Genomic DNA, 11,987 nt, shown 5'->3' with positions numbered 1-11,987 from the left:
TCCTGGTGTGCCTAGCCTACGAGAAGGCACTTTGCGACGCCTACCGACATCCCCATGTGGCAGTAGGCGTAAAACTGGAAAATCGCCGACCAGAAATGTCGCTTCGTATAATCGACGTTTTTTTTGACCACCATTTTCAGGTGTCGGAGGTGGGTCTGGACAAATACCAACACCATTTCTGGGGTTTTCCAGTTTGAAAGTTTTATAAAACATGTTCGGTAGGAAGCACACTTTGGTGTGTCGGTTCGTCGGAGCAGCGACTCTTTGCCTCGTGGTGGTCCGGAACGTCTCTACGGGCTTGTCGCAAAGGCGTCAGAAAGTGGCATCTCCGCCGCCTAGGGCTGTCACCGTTATCGCTGTCGCCCCGCGCTCCAACTTGTTTTGATCCGCCGCCTTCGTTCCTGCCAACCGTGCGCCCGCTCATCGTCGTTAGGTTATAATACGTGGTACGTGTGTGTGCTTCTCCGTGGACCTAGGGCTGCTCGACGTGTCGAACGATATGTTGGAACAACTAACGGCTCCTTTTCCTGGTTCCATAGTCGTCGTGGTACCCGCGTCGTCAGCCATATCTATGTCCACCATGTTTAGCCGATACGTTTGCTGCAGCTTCTGCTTCCGCCTCAGCGTTCGCCGCTCTCAGCCGCCGCTGTTGTTGCTGCCGTTCTGCCATTCAACCACTACCTGCGAATCTTTCGATGATCGGCCGAACGACCCATCGCTGTGCGACCGATAAATCCTCCGGATTAGGGAGAAACGCCGCCGCTCTCTGCCGCCGTCGAACGGAAAAACGTACATTGTAACGAACGAACGAACGAACGAACGAATTAACGAACGAGCGAACAAACAAACAAAAATAGCCGCGGGGGATGCACTATGTAGATCCTGATCCCCTTGTAACCATACGTACGTTGTTCGATGCTCTCCCGTCCTGGAAGTCGCCGCAGCAAACAGGAGGATGAGCAGCAGCAGGCGCCGCCGCCGTAACCGCCGCCTGCCTGCCGCCTCCTACTCCTGTCAGCGTCCGATCTCACAGCCGTGTGAACGTTCGCTGACACCCGATTTCTTTCCGTCTGGCAAAACCTTGGACGTCCCGCTCGCGGTACACGTGCTGCAGCGACTTCTCGTCCGACAACGCATAAGCGTCGACGTCTGCCGCCGCATCTTCTGATACGTGGACGGTGATAGCGCTAGTCCCTTCTTGCGCCACCTCCACCTTTGTTAGCGCCAAAGAAGATCGATCGAGCAGTCGTGGTCGCAGTCGATTAACCCGTTTTCACCGTCCGCAGTTCCCAAGCCGCCGATCAAGTCGTTGCTCTTCTTGTTCGTTCTTCCCATACCGTCGATTTGCACGGCTGCCGGATGAGCCATCCTCTGTCCGGCGAAGCGCTCACGTCAGTGATCGATACTTGCACCGACAGTCCTCCCGCTCGCGACTCGGTGCTCGAATCGGACTCGTTCGTTTTTATCTCGATGCGATTGTGAAAAGGGGGACCGGTCGTCAATGTCGTGTGTGTCGACGATGTTGTTCGCCCGGTCCGCCGCGTTGTTGTCGTTTTTTTTTTTTTTTTTTTTCCCCTAACGTTCGCCGTCGCACGGACGAAAGGGTGAGAAAAAAAAAAAGCTCGAAAAAGCCGCCCAAAAAAATCGGACCGAGGAGCCGCTTGCGAGAACGCGCCATGTGCACGTTGTCTCTCCTCGGTTTTCCGAGCACGAACACGACGCCGGTCGGTCGGTCGGTCGACGAAGGCGACGACGAAGGTGACGGGAAAATTTACGCCGCCGCTGCCCTGGTCCAGCTCCTCCCCGATGACGGCTGTGATGTTGACGTTGACGTTGGCGACGACGACGACGACGACGGAGACGACGACGACGACGAGACGGCATCGATGGCGACCACGATGACGACGACCTCGACGAGTTCAGTCTGCACCTTGACCTCCGATGTCCGTGTGCACTGCCGTCGTGCTGTTTGTCGTTTGTCGTATGTATCGCTGTCAAGGGTGCCGTTGTCGTTGTTGTTGTCGACGTTGTTGCTTGCTCTCTCGTCTCGGTCGGTTGGTACGTTGATGACGACGACGACGACGAAGACGACGACGACGACGACGAGACGGCATCGATGGCGACCACGATGACGACGACCTCGACGATTCCAGTCTGCACCTTGACCTCCGATGTCCGTGTGCACTGCCGTCGTGCTGTTTGTCGTTTGTCGTATGTATCGCTGTCAAGGGTGCCGTTGTCGATGTTGTTGTTGTCGACGCTGTCGTCTGTTCTCTCTTCTCGGCCGGCTGTGACGTGGACGTTGACGACGACGACGACGAGACGGAATCGATGGCGACCACGATGACGACGACCTCGGCGAGTTCAGTCTGCACCTTGACCCTCGATGTCCGTGTGCACTGCCGTCGTGCTGCTTGTCGTTTGTCGTATGTATCGCTGTCAAGGGTGCCGTTGTCGTTGTTGTTGTCGACGTTGGTCGCTTTCGTTCTTTGAGTCTCGGTCTCGGTCCAAGTCAGGGGAGAAACAAAAAAGAGGCCATCAGCGCGGGCAGCGCGCTTCTACTGACGGCGAACCTCCTCGAAAAACAAATAAACACGTGCCCGTCGTTGTAGTTGTCTGTCTTATGTCGGTCGGTCGGTCGGTCGGTCTGTCGTTCTGTCGAAACAAAGTCCCAAATTCCAACGATACCTGGTTGATCCTGCCAGTAGTCATATGCTTGTCTCAAAGCTTAAGCCATGCAAGTGTAAGTTCACGCCACGCATTAGAACGGGCGAAACCGCGAATGGCTCAGGAACCGGACCTAATCCTCGGGACCGTATTCCTCCTCGGAGGCGATGGATAACTGTGGCAATTCTAGAGCTAATACATGTGACACAGGCCGCGATCGGTCGGCGCGCCGTCGTCGCCACGCCTCGCGCGCTGGCACCCGCGTCGGCCGTTCCGGGTCGCGGCGCTACATATTAGACTGAGACCGATGCGCGTCATTCCGTCCTCCCGTCGTCGGCGTTCCCGCTCGCGGGTCCGTTCGGTGGCGGGGCTCATAGGGCGGCGCGCTCCGCTTTGGTGACTCTGGATAACTCACTGGTCGATCGCACGAGCTTTCACGCCCGGCGACGGGTCTCTCGAGGGTCCGCCCTATCAACTGTCGACGGTCGGTTAAGTGCCTACCGTGGTTACTACGGGTAACGGGGAATCGGGGTTCGATTCCGGAGAGGGAGCATGCGAAACGGCTACCACATCCAAGGAAGGCAGCAGGCGCGCAAATTACCCACTCCCGGCACGGGGAGGTAGTGACGAAAAATAACGACGCGGGACTCTGTCGAGGCCCCGCGATCGGAATGAGTACACTTCAAATCCGTTAACGAGGACCAACCGGAGGGCAAGTCTGGTGCCAGCAGCCGCGGTAATTCCAGCTCCGGTAGCGTATATTAAAGTTGTTGCGGTTAAAAAGCTCGTAGTCCGAACTCGGGTTCGTGGTCGCGCAAGCGGCCCCGGGGCGGCGGCGCCATCGTCCGTCGTTGACTTTGGTCGTCCGTTCGCATTCCCGGCCCTTTCCGCCGGTGTCAACCGCTAGCATACCCGCCACGCGGTCCTGCCGGCGAGGTGGACGAGGAGGTCGTGATCGGGATCCGGGAAAAAAAAAAACAAGTGGTCGTCGGTTCGGTTCCGGGAGTAGTCTAACGGGGGGGTGCTACGTGTGTGTGTTTGGGTGTGTTCATTCGCATCCCCGCACTCTGACCCCCGCGCTTCTCTCCCTCTCCCTTTCCGCGCGTTCCTCTTTTTTTTTGAACCCCCCGGTCCGCTCCGAGTCCCTGCTTCGTGTCTTGTCTGCGCGCGTGTTGCGGTCGGCGGTTTCTCCTCCAAGGGTGCTCTTAACCGAGTGTCCGCGGCGGCCGGTACGTTCACTTTGAAAAAATTAGAGTGCTCAGAGCGGGCTGTTCAAGCTTGCATACGATAAGCATGGAATGATGGAAGAGGGCCTCGTCTACGTCTGTCGGTCTCCGTCTACGGCGAGGCAATGATCGAAGGGAGCGGTCGGGGCCACTCGTATTGCGACGTTAGAGGTGAAATTCTTGGATCGTCGCAAGACGAACTGCAGCGATGGCGTGTGGCAAGCACGTTTTCCTCGATCAAGAGCGAAAGTCGGAGGTTCGAAGACGATCAGATACCGTCGTAGTTCCGACCGTAAACGATGCCGACCGGCGATCCGCCGGCGTTCGCTTCCATGACCCGGCGGGTAGCCTGCGGGAAACCAGAGTTCGGTTCCGGGGGGAGTATGGTTGCAAAGCTGAAACTTAAAGGAATTGACGGAAGGGCACCACCAGGAGTGGAGCCTGCGGCTTAATTTGACTCAACACGGGAAAACTCACCCGGTCCGGACACCGGTAGGATTGACAGATCGATAGCTCTTTCTCGATTCGGTGGGTGGTGGTGCATGGCCGTTCTTAGTTGGTGGAGCGATCCGTCTGGTTGATTCCGATAACGAACGAGACTCCGGCCTGCTAACTAGTGCGCCGATGTCAGTGATTTTTACGGCGGGCTCGGCGTCCTCCGTGGCGCTCGGGTCCGGGTCGGTTTTCTCACGCACTTCTTAGAGGGACGGGTGGCAGAAAGCCACACGAGGCGGAGCGATAACAGGTCTGTGATGCCCTTAGATGTCCGGGGCCGCACGCGCGCTACACTGGAGGTATCAGCGGGGACTTCGCCCCGGCCCGAGAGGGTTGGGAAACCTCTGAACCACCTCCCGTGATAGGGATCGGGGCCTGTAACCAACCCCGTGAACGAGGAATTCCCGGTAGGCGCGGGTCAACAGCCCGCGTCGATCACGTCCCTGCCCTTTGTACACACCGCCCGTCGCTACTACCGATCGAACGGTCCGGTGAGGTCCTCGGATCTGGCCGACGACGCCGCCGGGCAGTGCGCGACGTGTCCGTCACGACACTCGTGCATCTACGCCTCGGCGTTCGATGCCTGGAGAAGACGACCGAACCCGATCGTTTAGAGGAAGTAAAAGTCGTAACAAGGTTTCCGTAGGTGAACCTGCGGAAGGATCATTACCGTTTTCCCGTTCGAGACTGGTTTGTTGTTTTCCGGCCTACCTCCTCTGTCTGTCGGCGTCAACGCCTCGAATGCGCGCAAACAAACCTATAAAAGGCGGAGCGAGAGATAGATTTGTGGTGACGCGGAGGTTTTTAAAGCCCCAGCTCTTCTTGCTTGCTTCCGCGTCTTACCACCTGTTTGTTTTTTCGCCCACCGCAAGTGATGGCCGCTTCTTCTTTGCCTTGTCGCCGCTTTATCGTTTTTTGTTTTTTTTGCAGCCGCTGTGCCACCGCCGCTAGCTAAAAACAAACTACTCGCGACATTGCAATGCCGTCACGCCTCCTCGCACAGACCTCCTCGCACACTACTAAATCTATATAAACAAAAACTAATATAAAAAACCCAAGTGCTGAACCCTGGACGGGGGATCACTCGGCTCGTCCGTCGATGAAGAGCGCGGCCAGCCGCGAGAACTGATGCGAATTGCAGGACTCAGTGAACATCGACACCTCGAACGCACATTGCGGCCCCGAGATCCCTTGTCTCGGGGCCACGTCCGGTCGAGAGGCGGAACGTTACATGTCTTTCTCCGTTAACGAAACGACATCTTGCCGTCCCCGTGCCCGCCCGGTCCTCGGCACGGTGGTAACCGGGACGTCGCAGGAGCGAGTGACGAGGGGGAAGAAAAATAAAAAAAGAATTGACTCCTTTCAATGTCTTTTTTTTTTTTAAAACCCTCTCCGGCCTCCTCCTTCGTCTCCCGCTGGCAGACCGCGGAGTCTTTTCCCTTTTCGACCGCGTGAAGAAACACTGTGGAGGAGGAGCAGGAGGAGTCTGTCCGAAAGCAGCCGAAGGGAGAACAAAACAAAAAAAAAAGCACCGACCTAACCGACTGCCGACGTAAGCGCCGCCTGCTCGTCTCGCTCTCTGCCTCATGAAGGTGTCTCTCAGCGACGCCTCGAGCAGCGCGACGAGCACGGCCGTCGCACCGTAAAAAGGTGGCCGCGTCGTAGGCAACGTCGGATGGGGAGGACCCACGCTTTTTTTTTAATTGTTGGCTTCTTCATTTTCGGTCGGACGGGCGCTATATCGGCCAGCCGTCGTCACACGGAGGGTACCGATCGAGATTCCTCTCCTCCAAACACCACACTCTACTAAAAACCGCCGCCCTCGGCTCGGACGAGACGACCCGCTGAACTTAAGCATATCGCTAAGCGGAGGAAAAGAAACCAACCGGGATTCCCTTAGTAACGGCGAGTGAACCGGGAGAAGCCCAACGCCGAATCCCGTCGCAAGTTAAAGGCTTCGGGACGTGTGGCGCATGGGTCGAAGGCAGCCGTTCGTTTTCGTCTCGCATAGTTCGGAGTTCCCTCGATCGGGGCCGCCCGCGGCGGGTGCCAGGCCCATTCGGTGCGGACGGCGAGCGACGGCCTTCGATCCGAGAGTCGGGTTGCTTGGGAACGCAGCCCAAATCGGGTGGTAAGCTCCATCCAAGGCTAAATACCGGGACGAGTCCGATAGTCGACAAGTACCGTGAGGGAAAGTTGAAAAGAACTTTGGAGAGAGAGTTCAAGAGAACGTGAAACCGCCCAGGGGTAAACGGGTGGGACCGCTCACCGCGATCGCGGGGGGACTCAGTCCGGTGCTGCCTAGGCTCGAGCCCAAACTCGATGTGTGTTCTTGAAAGAGAGGCCGTCGCGGCACAGGTCGTCGTTCGTCGTGTCCGCGGGGAACTCGTTCTCCGCGGGCCAGCTTTTGTGCCCGCGTCGCCGACGAAGGAGACGGGCCGCGTGGATAGCGGGAAGGGAAACGTGGTGACGACCGCGGCGTCGGTAGGTGGCTGCGTCGGTTGGCTGCGACGGAGGGGACTCGTCCTCTCGATCGCTGCTGCCGCCGGGCCCTAACCCGCCGCATCCGTCGCCGCCGCTTCTTCTTTCCTCCTGCTCCCTCCGCGCGCGACTCCGCTGCACCCGTCCCCTTCTCATCGCTCGGCGTAATCATGGCGCGGGCGCTTCGGCGCGACCTCCGCGCGGCCGGCACCGGACGCACTTCCCCTCCGGTCCGTCGTCGCGACCCGTTCCCGGCGTGCAGGTCGAACACGCGGGTTTTTTTCCGTAGGCGGCAGGCGTTTCATCACCCTGAAAACCCCCGTCTTCCCACCTTGTGAAGTCGGGGGCCACCGGCCGTCGGGCCCGCGAACGTAACTGCCCCTTTCTGCCGGGAACGGAGGAAATCTGACACGATCCGTTACACGTGGCGAGCCGGTCCGTTTTGATCCCGCCGGAAGTCGCGTGCGGGCGACGCACTCTGTGTGTCGCTCCTTAGGCGCCCCACCGTCTCGGGCGCGTGCGCGATGAGAGGCGGGATAGGACTGGCGCGGCCTCGCCGTCACGCACCTCGCCGACGTTTCGGGTTCTTGTCGGGGGCAACCCCGCCCGCGCCCGTTTCCGTTTCCGGAGAGGTCGCTCGGCGACGCTTTTTTACTCGAGCCGCCCGCCACCCCGGGTCAGCGACGTGCATCGGCAACCCACCCGACCCGTCTTGAAACACGGACCGAGGAGTCCTGGCCGTTCGCGAGTCGTAGGGGCCACCTCTGACTAACCCCGAAGGCGAAGCGAAAGCGAGAGAGCGTGTAGGAGGGCGTCGATCGGGAGAGGTGTCGTGGCAAAGTCGTCCGGGGGTCGTCGGGGGGTGTCGTCGGTCTCGTGCCGTCGTCTTCTCCTCGCCTCACCCGCCTCCGAGCCGTGCCCGATCCCGCCGGCGCGGCGTTTTCGGCCTTCCGCCGTCGCTGCTGCGGTGCCCGCAACTTTTCCTTTTTTCTCTCTTCCCGAGAGAGATAGGAGAGGGAAGGCTCGTGGCTGACGTGCGGTTGTTTTTCCCTCCTCCCCGAGAGGGGACCGGCGCATCTTCCAAAAAGGGGAATTGCCGGGCGCCAGCTTCCATATCCTCCTTCCGCCCATCGGTGAGATCCCGCGGCTTGAACTAGTCCTATTTTGTCGTCGAGTTTAGGCGCTGCGCGCGGGCGCATCACCCCCGGGTCGGTTTCCCCTTTTTCCGAGTACGACTCGGCCGACTCTGGCGTAGCGAGCGACCAGGGACCCGAAAGATGGCGATCCACGCCCGGTCGGGATGAAGCCAGAGGAAACTCTGGTGGAAGTCCGAAGCGCCTCTGACGTGCAAATCGATCGTCGGAACCGGGTGTAGGGGCGAAAGACCAATCGAGCCGTCTAGTAGCTGGTTCCCTCCGAAGTTTCCCTCAGGATAGCTGGCGCTCGATCGTCGCAATTCCATCCGGTAAAGCGAACGATTGGAGGCCCCGGGGCCGTTCACGGCCTCGACCTACTCTCGAACTCGGAACGGGTGGAACGGGCCGACTCTCCCGAACGACGGAGCCGACCCATCCGGCCGCCGCCGCCAGCACGCTTCGCTGGGCGGTTGGTCACCTCGAATGCGAGTGCCAAGTGGGCCACTTTTGGTAAGCAGAACTGGCGCTGTGGGATGAACCAAACGTCCGGCTAAGGTGCCTAACGCGACGCCCATGAGATCCCCGAAAGGGTGTCGGTCGATATAGACAGCAGGACGGTGGCCACGGAAGTCGGAATCCGCTAAGGAGTGTGTAACAACTCACCTGCCGAATCGACCGGCCCCGAAAATGGATGGCGCTGGAGCGACGGACCGATGCCGGACCGTCGCGGCGAGGAGCGATGAACTTTCGCGCCGAAACGATGCCGCGACGAGTAGGAGGGCGCCGCGGCGAGCACGGAAGCCTAGGGCGCGAGCCCGGGTGGAGCCGACCGCGGGTGCAGATCTCGGTGGTAGTAGCAAATATTCGAACGAGACCTTCGAAGACCGAAGTGGAGAAGGGTTCCGTGCCAACGGCGGTCGAGCACGGGTCAGTCGGTCCTAAGACGCGGGCGAAAGTCTTCCCGAAAGGCGCCGGATCCGTTATGAAAGTGAAAGGAAAGCGAATCGAATCGAATCGAATCAAAAGCCCAAACAAAAAAAAAGCGGCCGGCCTCCCGTCGAAAGGGAATCGGGTTAATATTCCCGAACCCGGACTCGGAGAGGGCCCGGGGGTGGCGACGCTGTCGGCAGCGATGTCGGCGGCGCCCGTCGCTTCCCGGGCGAAACCGCGGTGACGCAAGCGAGCCCGGAGACGTCGCCGGGAGCCCCGGGAAGAGTTCTCTCTTCTTCGTAAAGGACCATGTCCGTGGAATCGGCTCGTCCGGAGATACGGAAAAGGTACCTGTAGAGCGCCGCGGCTCGGGCGGCGTCCGGTGCGCTTTCGGCGGCCCTGGAAAATCCGGGTCCGGTTTTCGCAGCTCTCGAGTCGGTCCGTACCCACCATCCGCAGCAGGTCTCCAAGGTGTACAGCCTCTCGTCGATGGCATCAATGTAGGTAAGGGAAGTCGGCAAAATGGATCCGTACCTTCGGAAGAAGGATTGGCTCCGAGGACCGGGTCGGTCGGGCCGTGCCCGCGCGAAGCGAGGAACCGGTACGGGGCTGTAGCGTTCGCTCCGTTCGCGCTTTGCGGCGAAGGCATAGGGGCCGCGGCGGTCCGTTGTGCGGCGGCGTGTTCCGGTCGAGCGGTCGCGGTCAAGCGAGCGTGTGTTGCGGGTCGGAGAGCGATACGGGTGGGAGTCCGCCGTCGGGCGGCAGGAGTGTGGCGTCGACCAAAAACGGCGGGGGACCGTCGGCGGGTCGTCTTTCTGGCGGCGGCGGTTCAAGCGGCTTTTCTGCGGGGTGCTTCGCTCCGGGGTCGGGGTGGCGGCGGGCGGCTCCAATCCGTTCGTCGCAACGTCTCCGTCCTCCTCGAAAAGGGGTGAGGCTGCCTTGCGGACGTGTCGTCGTCGCTTTGCCGGTGCGGTCTTCGTCGGCACCTCCGACGCGGCGTCCTCCGCTCCTGCGCAGTCCGCGCGATGCTCCCTCTCTTCTCCGTCCTTCTAACTCCTCGTCGCGGCCGGTTCAAGGTTGCGTCGTCGCCACGGGACTCGTCCGCCTGCGGTACCGCCTCGTCGCTACCGGCGCGTCGGGTGGCGAGCAAAACGGCTCCTCGCCCGGGTCTTCGTGGAGCGCCACGGCTTCCAGCCCCTCTTCGGGTGAAGGCGGGTGCTGCTTCGCGGCAGCGTCCGTCCCTCTTCGCCCGTTGCTCAGCGTCTCTCTCGGCGTGGGGGCGTTCGTCCGGCAGCGAACGGTCAACTCGGAACTGGTACGGACCGGGGGAATCCGACTGTCTAATTAAAACAAAGCATCGTGTGGCCGGTCGACCCGTACAGACACGATGTGATTTCTGCCCAGTGCTCTGAATGTCAAAGTGAAGAAATTCAACCAAGCGCGGGTAAACGGCGGGAGTAACTATGACTCTCTTAAGAGACTCTCTTGTTGCACCACCTCCTCGTGGTGAGAGTCGGGCAACGTTTTGTCGAAGCTGAAAATACAGTTGAGATTTGACGGCTGAGGGTGTAACAAACCCTCCCGGTGGGCTGACCTCCCGTCGGGTGGGTATAGCAGTGGTCTCTAAGAAAGTAAATAAAGAAAACACGGTTCCCCCTGGTTCCGTGGACACTGCTACCCTCAGCGACCGATTGACTGGGTCGGATAATGATGGAAATCGTTCCCCCTTTGTGTGCCCGTGTGGACGTGGGTTTGCTTCTGGTCGCGGTTTATCCCAACACCGGAGGCATGCTCACCCGGAAGATCTCAACCAGGACAGGGTTGCTGGGGCCCGTCCCGGTTCGGCCTGGAGTTCTGAGGAAGATACTCTTTTGTCAGCTTGTGCGTCCGAGATGAGGGATCGATATCGAACGAAGGCGGAGTTGTGTGTCGCAATTTCTCCCCGCTTTGGCCGCTCTGCTGAAGCGGTGAGGAAGCGCCTAATCCATCTGGCAAAGCAGAAGTCTCCGGCGGGTGTTAATAGTGTGAGCTCTCCTGCGGTGGAGACGGTTGTGGAGTGCGATTCTTTGAGTCCAGCTGTGGATGATCGGGGTTGGCGGCCGAAGGTGGAGAATCAGGTTGAGCTGGTTCTCGGAGAGCTTGGTCCATCCTCTGATCAAGCTTGCGTCGAATTGCGGCGGATTCTTGGTTTGATCCGCCAGGGTACCGACCTGGAGGTGGTAACCGGGCAGATCGACACCTTCCTCCTGCGCTACCTCTCCCCGTCCAATGGAGGGGAGGGGGACGATGCGCTAAGATCGGGCCGGCCGCTTCGCAAGAAGCGGTCTGGGAGGCTGGTTCGAAAGAACCAGTCTCACGGGAGGAAAGGATCTAGACCTAGGTCTGCGGCTGGTGCCCCGAAGGGTGACAAGAAGGCGTTGCGGAGGGCGGCTTTTGCTGCCATTCAGCGGCTTTATAGTGTTAAGCGGAAGGACTGCGCCGACGCGGTCCTCTCTGGGAGATGGAGGGATGCAACATCGTGTGCTGAACGACGTCTTCCGGCGGGGTCCGTGGATTTCTGGGAGCGGAAATTGTCTGCACCTGGCGAGCCGGACAACAGACAGGCGCAGTCTAGGGGGCACAAGTGGTGGTCTGTGCTTGCCCCCCTTTGTGAGGAAGAGGTTGTGAGTTCCCTAAAGGCTATGCGCGGCTCCTCGCCCGGCCTGGATGGACTCACGGCCGACGAGGCCTTGCAAAGGGTTAAAATAGTGACAGCCACCTTAAACCTTGTGTTGCTATGTGAAGCACCTCCCCTCTCTCTTATCCGATCAAGAGTCTCCCTTATACCGAAAGCGCCGGATGCCAGCGAGCCCACCCTCCTTCGCCCTATTGCTGTCTCCCCTGTTTTATTTCGTTGCCTGAATCGGATCTTGGCAAAAAGATGGGCTCAGGAATGTGATTTTCCGAACCAGTTTGCCTTTCAGGCAAGGGATGGTTGTCTGGAGGTCACCACCTGTTTCAATGCAATACTCAAGGGTGCCCATCGGGAGACACGGGATCTCTGTGCGGTGAT

The 11,987-nt window shown here is 59.6% G+C and overlaps 1 non-coding gene and 2 pseudogenes across 1 annotated transcript; all 3 read left to right on the top strand.

The window, feature by feature from the left end:
- The first annotated feature begins 2,685 nt into the window (after positions 1-2,685).
- On the top strand, positions 2,686-5,057 carry LOC145273403 (small subunit ribosomal RNA; annotated as a pseudogene).
- A 395-nt stretch (positions 5,058-5,452) lies between these two features.
- On the top strand, positions 5,453-5,610 carry LOC145273319 (5.8S ribosomal RNA). Its single transcript, XR_013866314.1, has one exon. It is a non-coding gene; the product is annotated as a 5.8S ribosomal RNA (ribosomal RNA).
- Positions 5,611-6,205: 595 nt separating this feature from the next.
- The window catches only part of LOC145273258 (large subunit ribosomal RNA), a 9,247-nt pseudogene continuing 3,465 nt past the window's right edge, over positions 6,206-11,987 (top strand).

This window comes from Euprymna scolopes, unplaced genomic scaffold (genome assembly GCF_053919585.1).
Source record: "Euprymna scolopes isolate OS-2025 unplaced genomic scaffold, ASM5391958v1 sca1, whole genome shotgun sequence".
In the NCBI taxonomy this organism is placed as follows: domain Eukaryota; kingdom Metazoa; phylum Mollusca; class Cephalopoda; order Sepiida; family Sepiolidae; genus Euprymna; species Euprymna scolopes.
The sequence above is the reverse complement of the archived record's forward strand: the minus strand, read 5'-3'. Positions and strand labels throughout refer to the sequence as shown.